The sequence below is a fragment of the Pyxicephalus adspersus genome, chromosome 3 (assembly GCF_032062135.1).
Source record: "Pyxicephalus adspersus chromosome 3, UCB_Pads_2.0, whole genome shotgun sequence".
Taxonomy (NCBI): domain Eukaryota; kingdom Metazoa; phylum Chordata; class Amphibia; order Anura; family Pyxicephalidae; genus Pyxicephalus; species Pyxicephalus adspersus.
Window position 1 is genome coordinate 43,600,129 of NC_092860.1, and position 11,281 is coordinate 43,611,409.

The 11,281-nt window shown below is 42.1% G+C and overlaps 1 protein-coding gene across 2 annotated transcripts in view; it reads right to left on the reverse strand.

Annotated features, from left to right (window-relative positions):
- Window positions 1–8,327, reverse strand: part of DENND4C (DENN domain containing 4C) — a 58,647-nt gene extending 50,320 nt beyond the window's left edge. The window contains exon 1 of one of the 2 annotated variants that reach the window (XM_072404393.1): window positions 8,144–8,327. The gene's annotated coding sequence lies outside the window, so the exon portion shown is untranslated. The remainder of the gene's footprint in view (window positions 1–8,143) is intronic. The other variant, XM_072404392.1, reaches the window with a different exon arrangement.
- Window positions 8,328–11,281: the final 2,954 nt, after the last annotated feature.

Below are 11,281 nucleotides of genomic sequence, written 5' to 3' on the forward strand. Positions count from 1 at the left end.
ACTAACACATTCCTAATGTGAAGGAAGATATGTGGTGCCTCGACCTACCCTCCTCTCTCCATAGAACAGAACAGTGTTCATTTTACTGCCGCTTGAATCTATATAATCACTAATATCACCATTAAAAAAATCACTAATCACTTCCATCAACATTTTTTGAGCATGTGTACATATTATGGTGTGGCAGTTGCTGGCTATTTAAAGATCTGAATTGATAAAGATTATACATATCGTTTTACAGATATCAGTATCAAACATTGTGTCCTGTAATTTACATTTCTCTTAACATAACACTCTCTTAATTTACATAACACAGGTGCTCCCAATAAAGGTTATCAGCATGGTCAGACAGCTGATAGAAAAAGAATTTAAATCACTAGACCAATACCATGTTATATAGAAAAATTTGCACATTTATAATAATTTAAAAGATAACAACAGTACCTTGGATTTATTAAACATTAACTATACATGAGTGATTTACCTTTGCCTAACAATTTCCTGCATTGGTCACATACTTCTGTCTAGATAAAAAAAGTACAGGTGCTCTCTAAAGATCTAATTAAGCAGTCATTAGTAAGGTTCGCTCACAAATCACCATTCCAAAACGTGAAACACACGACAAGAGTAGAGACCATGAGACGTGTGTCTAACAATATGAAACAAAAGTTTATCGATCTTTAGTTTGGAATTGGTGACCACAAGTAAAGTAAAAGGAAGGAATTGGATGTCCTTATGTAATGGCAACAACTCCAAAGGAATTTGGGATTTCTAAACTTCTACAATAGAAAAAACACACAGAAAGCACACCAACTAGGGTAATAATATATTGAAACATTATAAATAAAATGTAAAAATATAAAACTCCCACAAAAAGCCAGTCAAGCGTTGTGTTAAGCCATGCAGGATGAGATTTTCAAGATCCCATGGCCGCCAAGATTATGCATTCAATCTGTTTCGTTTACAGTATCCAAAAGACTGAAGTCACCATGTTCAGTCCCCAGCAAAATGGCAGGATTAAAACACTTCCAGGCCAAGGAACGATGGATGTTTATTGGCAGCCAATGCGTTTCGAGAGAGGGACTCTACCTGACTGGATGCAGGATCCTGCAGACCACAGGAACTTTAATCAGGCATGGCTCAACACAACACTATACTGCCTTTGGGTGTTTGTGAGATTAACATTTTTTAAGTTTTATCATTAAAGTTTTGATATGTTAGTACACTAAGTAACTTGCAAAAGGTTGTAGAACTAGAACAATATCCCAAGTTACAAACACCTCTAGTAAAGCAAACATTTCCAAAAGAACAAATTATCAATGACAGTTACAAAACTGCGGTACAATTAAAGTTGCTTCCGTAGGTGCCGGTTTATAACTGCTAATAGAAAACCTATAAGCCATATAAACAGGTATCATAGCTAGATACATGCATAATGACACAATATTGTGTTATAAAGCAAGTACATACTGACACATGTTAGTGCACAGCGGGTGGAAGAACTAGTCCTAAATGTCAGTGGCCTACTGACCTTTTCTGAATTGTGTGCAATAGCATTTATGGCTGACAAACACTTCACTTTTCTTATATGTTATCAATAGTTACAAACTCCTAGATAACAATCAAGATGTTAGCACACAGCTCATACAGGCTAGGACCATAAAATGGTTTATTTCTGAGCTATACTTAACCATTTATTTTTGTATACAGTTTGCTCCAACAAATAAACATATATCCATCATGGTTTGTGCTGACCAAGTGTCTGCACTAATATACTTCATTTAAGGATATATGAACAAACACAATAGCACCTCACTTCTGCCCTGAAGGATATGCTGAGCGACTTGGCTTAAAAACATTATTTAAACTTCAAGCAGCTAAATGTACAAATAAAATGAATATAAAGGGATTGCTTAACCTGCTAAAAGTTTTCAGTGCTCAACCCAAAAATTGTTTTAAGCTGGGTGGGAAGAAATTTTAGGCAGGTGGTAACCCCTGTATTGTAATTCAACTGTTCGGTAACCCCCAAAAACACCCGAGTGGTTACTGAAATGTGTTGGGTGGTGCACCCAGCTAAAAGAGGCTGGGGAGGACACTGGATTTCTTTCCATCCAGTCTTGTCAATAGCAAAACTAGGCTAGTCACCTGACTTTTCTTTTACTGCAGTTTGGCAATGCACGTGGCCCCTTGCCCCCTGATTTATTCAAACTGCTGCCAGAAGGCTGGTATCAAGACAAATCAGGTATTTACAGTAATTGCAAAACGCACTCAATCTCAAGACTGGTAAACTGCAATATAGTACATTATCAGGTTTAATAAATATGCATTGTGGCTCCCCAGGTACTGCCTTCTCTCACCCAAGAACAGTGAGCACAATAATGATATTACCAATTCCCAAACCTCATAAACAGCCAATAAAGGTATACAGTATCTTGGATAATCTCACACTGCCATGTCTTAGGTTGAATTTATAGCGTCTAAATGCAAACCCTTTTCATTTTAGTTCTAGATATAATGATACCAGAGCTCTGATAGAGAGAATTCCCTTTTATCAGACAGAAAGCAAGGGAAAATCTACAGCAGAGAAACTGACAAAAAAAAAAAACAAAAACAAATTCATGATAAGAGTGCTACCAATCCTCCTACATAATCATTTGTATTTATGCCTGTTTTATTGTTAGAGAGATTAGCACCTGATTACCTGTACTGAGAATAACCTTTCACCACACAAGCAAGCCAATCAAAGCTGAGCACAGGAGTTCTATTCCTTTCCTACTCTATTCAAAACTAATAGACTGAAATATAGATATAGGTAGTCCCTGGGTTACATACGAGATAGGGACTGTAGGTTTGTTCTTAAGTTGAATTTGTATGTAAGTCGGAACATGTACATTATTTAATAAATGCAATTAGGACAGATGTTTGTCTCAACATATTATTAGGCGATGTGGTGTCAATTACTGTATAAAATCCTCACTGTGGGTTAATCACAAACATGTGACAAAGTAAAAAAAAAAAAAACATTATGGAGCCTAGACATTCATTATCTTCTGGAGCAAGCTGCGCTTTGAGAGATTGTCTTGGTCATTAAAGAGTTACAAGAGGTTGCAGAACAGCAAAAGATTTCTTCTGCAAGTCATGCAAACCACCTTCTCCCCCCATCAAGCATCTGTCCTGCACTGGGCAGGGAGGCCCATTCTTTTGTCGGAGTCCTCTGTTTGTCGGATCTCCTGTACTCAGGAACTAACTGTACACTAAAATTTCCAAATATCTATAATACAATAAACCAGAATATTGTTGAATTAGGTGGATCAATAAACATTATGAAGCCTCATGACTTCAGTTGTGAGTATTGTCCCTCTAGCTCAAGCATGGGCAAACTACGGACCACGGGCCGTATATGGTCCAATGGGGATGTTTTTGCGGGCCTTTGGTTGTTCCGCGGCTCTGGCTCCGGTGCCACCCAGAGCAAGGTCAGGAAAAGGACCCCCCTGGGGGGGAGCACCAGCCAGAGCCGCTGAACACGTCCCCGGATCTAAGCCTGCAATGGGAGAGTGGGCAGATTGTGTGCAATGACACAGGCCACCCACTCTCTCATCGCAAGCTCAGGTCTGCGATGGGAGAGTGGGCAGGTTTATGCCATCATGACGTCACGTTCAGGAGCATCATGATGGCATAAGCCCGCCCACTCTACCATCCACCCAGCCCCTCTGGCAAACTTTTTTTTTAAATTGTGGCTCCTGACTAAAAAGGTTTGTCCACCGCGCTCTAGCTACATAGTTAAAAAAAAAAAAAAATTTAAAAAAATCTATAAATGAATGCAAAAATGTACAACGAAGAGCTGAAAATCATGACCCATTCCAACACTTCATTCCATTCGCCATGCATAAGTCAAGGGCTGGAGAGCTAGAAACAGTTCTGAGGCTTAATAAGAGTCATTGCTTTACTTTTCCCTGCCATGTTTTTTCCCCTCGGTATTTCTCAGGTGACTCATTTCACCATCCAGGAACCTCAGGTGACAAACAGCTGATTCACAGCCCGTACACAGAATATGTAAAAGCAAACAGCAGAAATTACAGGAAATCTCATGACTAGGATCTGATTAGTTGCTATGTATAAAACATTTTGCTCCACATTTTCTGTGATACCCAATGCACACATTTTACTTTACAGAGGGACTGAGTATACAGTGCTAACGCACCTCAAATGTAATAAAAATCAATGAATAACAAGGAATACGGTTACCATTGGCCTTTAGAACAACTTTGATCCTGATTGAATTTCTGTCACACAAGTTGGAACCATTGGATAATTCAGGAACACACACCCTAAGCTAAGGTTACATGGATGGGTTTCAGGGATTTCCCAGGCAGCTCCTGACAACTTACAAGCTGCCACTGCTAGAATTATTTAAAATGAACAAGTGTTCAGGTGCTCCAATGGCTGGTTGATAATCGCATCCATTGACGCCTATAAAGTAGCCATTGCTGTGATTGTTTAAAATAAACAAGCGTTCAGACGCTTTTGATGGAAATTTATTGGGTGACCCCCATTGATTTCTATAGTGTAGCCTTGGGCAGGCTGTGTTTTTGAAGTGGTCACTTAGCCTGAAGTGACAAAGACAGCATAGCAAAGGTTTTGGTGGAGCAAGCTCCATGACGGTTTGCCGTAGTTGGAGAGGCCATGTAAAGCGTTAGGTATCCATGCAACCTCTTGCATTAGTTTAAATTTGTATGGGGACATTATTCTTCTGAAGTGACCAGTGTTTGCATAATAACCTCCTAATTCTTGGCAGCCATGCAGATCATTAATAATGACTGCCCATACCATTTTTTGATCTCCTACCAAGCAACAATTGCCTTTAGACATACAACACTCAGCAACAGGAAAATTCAGGGCCGATTTGTGTTCAGTTCACTCCCGCAATTATAAAACATCTACAGCCCCCATTATGAAGGTGACGTGTTTTGCAGTCTTGTCCCAGAGTGGCAATATTGTTCCTTTAAAAGAGTCAGTCAGTGATCACCACCCCATGAAGAAAATGCATTACATGCAGGATCACCGGGTGAAGAAAAAAAGAAACTAATGCAGCCATTGCACCTGAGGACTGGTTAGCTCTACTATATTGCATTTTTGCTTTATAGTGCAGAGATAAAGGAAAAAGAAAACTCAATAGGCCATACTATTTTTCTGTTACGTAGCTATGTATGTTATGTATCTTTAGGGTCCACTTAGTAACTTGCATGTTTAATTCACAAACATAGGTGTGTAACCAGAAGATTTTCCCATGGAATAGATCTTACCTATTGAAAGACACCTCGAATGCTACCTTGTCTGCTCCCAATACACACCTCAGAGAAGCTCACATTTAACTCCAACCAGAAACTGGCTTTTTAAAGAAATAATAATCGGGTTAATAGTTTTTGTGAACTGGCCTATGAATACATTTTTATGATATGTAATGAGTGTTTATGTTCTGTATGATAAAATAATGACAATAAATCATATAAATCATGCAGGGAAAGCCTCTGTAATGAATCCTTTTGTATATTTGAAGAAGCAGTATGGGGACCCAGTCATGAATTTTAGCAAAAGCTGCACTTTTTTGGCATTCAGCATTTCTCTTGTCAATGAAAGGCAGGTAAGGTAAACTACTGACAAGTCCCTGGTATTGATTGTTTATCTACTTTTATTTTAGTGTAACATTCATCATCAATCAGATGCTGAAACATATGGAACATTACAACAGTACATTAGTGTAGTGATCAGTGGGGACATTGCTGGCCAGTGTGAAGAATGTCTTTCTTACATGTCATAGGTGTCACTTTAACCAATTTGAGTCACAATTTGCTCATTGCTCTAGGAACCTCTAGCAATCTTTGGAGGAACCCTAGGGTCCCATGGTACTGTGGTAGAGAAACCTGCTCAATCATATCATGTGTGATATGACAACCAAATGTTAATCAAGGGTGCCCTAGTTTTAAATAGATTTTCATCAGATATTTTGTTTTTATTGAATCTAACATCTACTCTAATATTAACTGTGACTGCAGCTAAACAGTGACCCATATCATGTCATATTGTGCATGTCATATTTTCCTGAATCGGGAACATAATTTCTTTTTTTACCTTGTCACCGCACTTGGTGCAAAGAATATCGGCCATCTTTCAAACCCTATTAGATGCATCAATTTGCTTTGTAAATTCAATTCTCAGAGTGCCTGTTAGCAGACATTCTATACGGGTTACTGGTACCAGCACCCAGCTGTGTTTGTAACTGTATGTGATTGTTTCTTTGCAGATTCCTGGTATTTTATCCATCACTGCAGACAGCATACAGTTAATAGGAAGTCTAGGAGGCTGTTATTGCTGGATCCTCCTTCCACAAAACACCAATTGTCTGGCTATCCCCTTGATCCAATAACTTCCATATTTTCTGAATCACTGACCAAGGCCTTCCTTTTTATTTGCTACTAGTTTATTCTAGGTCAGTGAGCCAACATATTTTAATCACAAGATCAACATTAAAACCAAGTTGCATTCTAAAGGATTTTAGCAATAGTGAACTCCCTATTTTGCCCTACCAAAGCTTTCCTTTAAAGTCCAAGTAAAGCCAACATTCAACTAGTCAAATTTTTAATGTAATCGTATTGGTTGTATTTTAATGTAAATTAAAACTGTTACCTTTTGGAACAAGACTTTACAGACCTCTTTATTTAAGACCTCCTAGGACTTTTAGTTTCCAATTAACAAATGTAAGGATCTCCTAGATTGTAAGCTCTGCAGGGCAGGGTCCTCTCCTCCTGTGTCACTGTCTGTATTTGTCTGTCATTTGCAACCCCTATTTCATGTACAGCGCTGTTTATTATTAATAGTATTAATAAGGATCTATACCTGTATACCACTGATTTCCAGTGACTACAAGTCCCACCTCCTCATGTAGACACATGGCTTCTGCTGTAATGCTGAGAAGTATAGTCTGGCACCTACTATTCTTCTAACTTTAAGCATGACTATCAGCCCGACTGCTATTCATAGCCTTTGGGGTGTCCCTGCTGCAATACTGAACTTGCCTGATCGCAATTGTTTCTTAATCAAGTTTAGTTCTGCTTTAAAGAGGAACTGAATTCTGCAAGCTGTTCCCAAAAAAAGGGAGGCAGAGAGCAAATGACTGGTCACTAACACTGCCTATGTTGCCCCTAAAGTTAAGTGTTGTGATGTGGGTACATGTGGCATGCAGTGTAATGAGTGTTGTGATGTGGGTACATGTGGCATGCAGTGCAATGAGTGTTGTGATGTGGGTAGATGTGGCATGCAGTGTAATAAGTGCTGTGATGTGGGTACATGTGGCATGCAGTGTAATAAGTGTTGTGATGTGGGTACATGTGGCATGCAGTGTAATGATTCTTGTGACGTGGGTACATGCGATGTGGGTACATGTGGCATGCAGTGTAGTGGTGTGGGTACATGTGGCATGCAGTGTAATGAGTGTTGTGACGTGGGTACATGCGACGTGGATACATGTGGCATGCAGTGTAATGATTGGGTACAGATGACGTGGGTACATGTGGCATGCAGTGTAATGATTCTTGTGACGTGGGTACATGTGGCATGCAGTGTAATGAGTGTTGTGATGTGGGTACATGAGACATGGATACATGTGGCATGCAGTGTAATGATTGGGTACACATGACGTGGGTACATGTGGCATGCAGTGTAATGATTCTTGTGACGTGGGTACGTGTGGCATGCAGTGTAATGGGTGTTGTGGGTACAGGTGATGTGGGTACATGAGACGTGGGTACAGGTGATGTGGGTACAGGTGATGTGGGTACAGGCGACGTGGGTACAGGCGATGTGTACACGTTGTGGTGCAGGCAGTGTAACCTGATCAGTACACAATGTACACAGTACTATGGGTAGGGCTCCTCCATGCTGTGACAACACAATGCCAGTCATACCTGCAGACAACACACAGGTGTCACTTGTTGCACCATGAGAAGTTGGAGGTGAGCACAGGCTGTTGTACCCCCCGGAGTAGCAGTATGAGCCCCGCAATGCATAGCCTGACACCCGAGCACCGCTCCTTCTCTGCGGCCCCAAGTTCAAGACCAGCGCGCACCTTTTTTTTTGGCAGTCTTACCTTGTGGGCGGAGGGGAGATCGCTAGAACGAAATGTTCTGACACCAACCAGGACGCCCGAAAGACTCCACAAGAGCTGCTACAACATGACAAAACTTCTCTGAGCCGACGCTGCAGCCGTGATCCGGACGGGCGGCGCCATGATCTTCACTAGCGACCGGAGAATACTTCCGGGCTTAGCCCCGGTGACCACCTCTCCATTGCCTCCTACTGGTGGGACATTGCACGTACACCCGGGGCTGGGGAGATCCTGGCGTGACGTCACACAAACTTCTCCCTGTTTATGTAATACAAGTCTGCAGCAAGCAAGGGGCAGAGCAGGGGGGATGTCACCCTCCTCCTAATTATTGCATTTATGTCTACATTGGCCGTATGCTTGGCTAAATGTGCTCAATGTCCCAGCTATCCCATTTCACTCTCACAATAACACAGAGAAGTATGCAAGTTTCCTATACTGACCTCTCCATGGAAATCCTGGTTTTCTGGCTGTTAGGCTGCGTACACGCGTGCAATAATTGTTGTTGGAAACGAACGATTGTTCGATAATTGTTAACAAAAAAAGTGCATAACGATTTGTCAACGACGCCCACAAACAAGAAATCTTACTAGAAACGAACGACCGTTCCATGGGATCTGATTGGGCGACAATCGTTTGTAATCTATTGTGTGTACGGTTGTTCAGTGATCGTGGATTGTTCTGTGATACACTTTCTCCTGTACACGTCACTTCCTGAATCGTTTGAACATTCGTATCTACTGTGTACATTATTGGTGGATTATTTTTAAACAATTGTTGGTTACAGTATGTACAGAACTGTGCACAATACGATCGTTCAAAATAATCGGGAATAATCATTGATCATTCGTTTTCATGCGATAATTATTGCACGTGTGTACCTAGCCTTAGTCCTTTGTTACACACTTATCAGTTCAGCATTCCAGCATTGTCCTCTTGTACGGTTGCCCTTCTGAGTGGCTTTCTATTATATGCGACCATCATGGATAGGAGAGCCACGAATCTTCCACCCGGTTCCCCCTTTATGTACCAGGCCCACTACCTGCAGCCAGACCAGCCTGATGTCTCCGGGGATGGTATCACACATCCAAGGAAATCCTGGGTCATCCTTGTGTGGGGAGACATAAGAAAAGAATATAAAAGAATGCAATTTTGTAGGAAAAGAGGAATAAAGTAAGGGAATTTTGAAACCAAAGTTCTTTTTAATGAGAAGCTGAAATATCAAAAGAGAGAAAAATATGAGTAAGAAAAAAAAGTGGAAACTTAGCCAGCCAGGCTCCTGTAGAACAAGGCCCGATGTCAGCACGTAACACCCAGATATAAGGCCCCAGAAATACCCCCGGGGCCCGGGCAGCAGACCCCAGCAGTAACCTCAGGGTCAAGGGAACAGAAAGAAGATACCCCCAACAGACAAACTCCTGAAGAAGAAGTCTTCAGCTCCAGAAGTAACCACCAGACATTGGCCCCAAACAATCACCCCCAGGCACCAGACCACCAGCAATGACCACCACATAGCCAGGCTCCAGTAATAAACTCTCAGCACCCCACTCAGCATTGCTATCCCCGGGTAGAAGACCAGCACTGCTACTACCAGCAGTAAGCCCGGGAAAGGCATACAAAGCAACCACAAAGCAGGGTGTAGTACAGAACTACATACCTGAGTGACCTGTCTGTACTGCTCCAGAATAAGAATTTGTCCTGCTCCTCTATCTATTCTACTCCAGGATCCAACCAGCAAGCTTATCTCCAGCACTCCGTGACAGTCAGCCAGATAATAATGGTGACCATCTTTGTCTCCTAAATTTGTCAAGTATCTCTGCTCAGCTCTTTCCTCCCCACTGGCACTTCCAGCAGACAGCCTGACTCTCTCCAGGCTTCAGATTCCATGGGCAGGGGTGGGTCAGATGTGCAAATCAAGTGGTCTCTTGGCCCGGACCCCTCCCCTTTTAATCTGACTCCTCCCCCAACTCCCACCTCTTTTGAGCTGGCCCCTGCAGTGCTACTACCCTGTTCTGATTGGGCTGAGTGCTGGGGTCTCTCCTGACTCCGGACACTTGATCATTATGTCAGCAAAAATTCAGGGATGCCCCTCTTACCCCTCATCACAAATGCCCATGGTAAGGAGGGATGACTTTAGTGGCTTTAGACTTTAAGGCTTTAATGAGCATAATAAGCACAATGCCTTATTTTACACAGCTCTTTTGGGAGGTGTGGGATGCAGCATTATGGCCCATTGGAATTGGAATTGGAAACTGCTGTCTGCAGTTTTCAGAACGTGATTGTCCATTGCTGGACTAGGATCGCATAGGGATCAGGGGATTTCCACCTGCAAAGGTATAATTTTTTTCTGACATTTTTAACTAAATTCCAGGCTGTGAGAAATGTTATCCTTGCAGCAGGGCCCCTGTGGACTGTAAAAGGTAAAACCTTGTCTAGGGCAGAGGTAGGCAAACTCCAGCCTTTAAGCCGAATACGGCCCAGCCAGTATTTCAGTCTGGCCTAATGCCCCCCTAGTTATTTATTGTTGGATCCGGCCTAATTGAATTGTCGCGCTATCGCGAGTTCCCACGATATCATCGATATCATCGAGTTACTAATACTACGCCTAAAGAGCAGAAGCAATGTGCAGCTACCAGTCCCAGGAAGGTTGACCTCGAACGTCGTGTCTTTAAACCCAAATGGACTGACAAATTATTCTTCATCCAACACGGCAACAAAGCCCCGTGTTTAGTGTGCAATGACACCAACAGCACTTTTGGGCGGTCCAATCTTAAGGGACATTTCGATTCCAAGGACGTGCACATGTACAAAGACTACACCGCGGATGAGCGGAAGACTGAAGCTGCTCGCTTGCAGTCACAGTTGGAAAAACCTTTCTTTGGACACCTTGTTTCTTCTGGCCTAGTGTACCTTCGTGACCTCCTGAAATGGCCTAGTAATCCAAAAAGTTTGCCGACCCCTGGTTTAGGGAATGAAGCAAAGATGGTTTACCTATAAATTCACCCACCCCCCATCAGAGCATTTTATATCCTCTGCTCTTCAGCCTTCTGGGGATGTGTGTGGTCCCTCCATGTCCTCATTTGATGATGTTGTACAGCTACAACCAAACACGCAGCTAGAAGG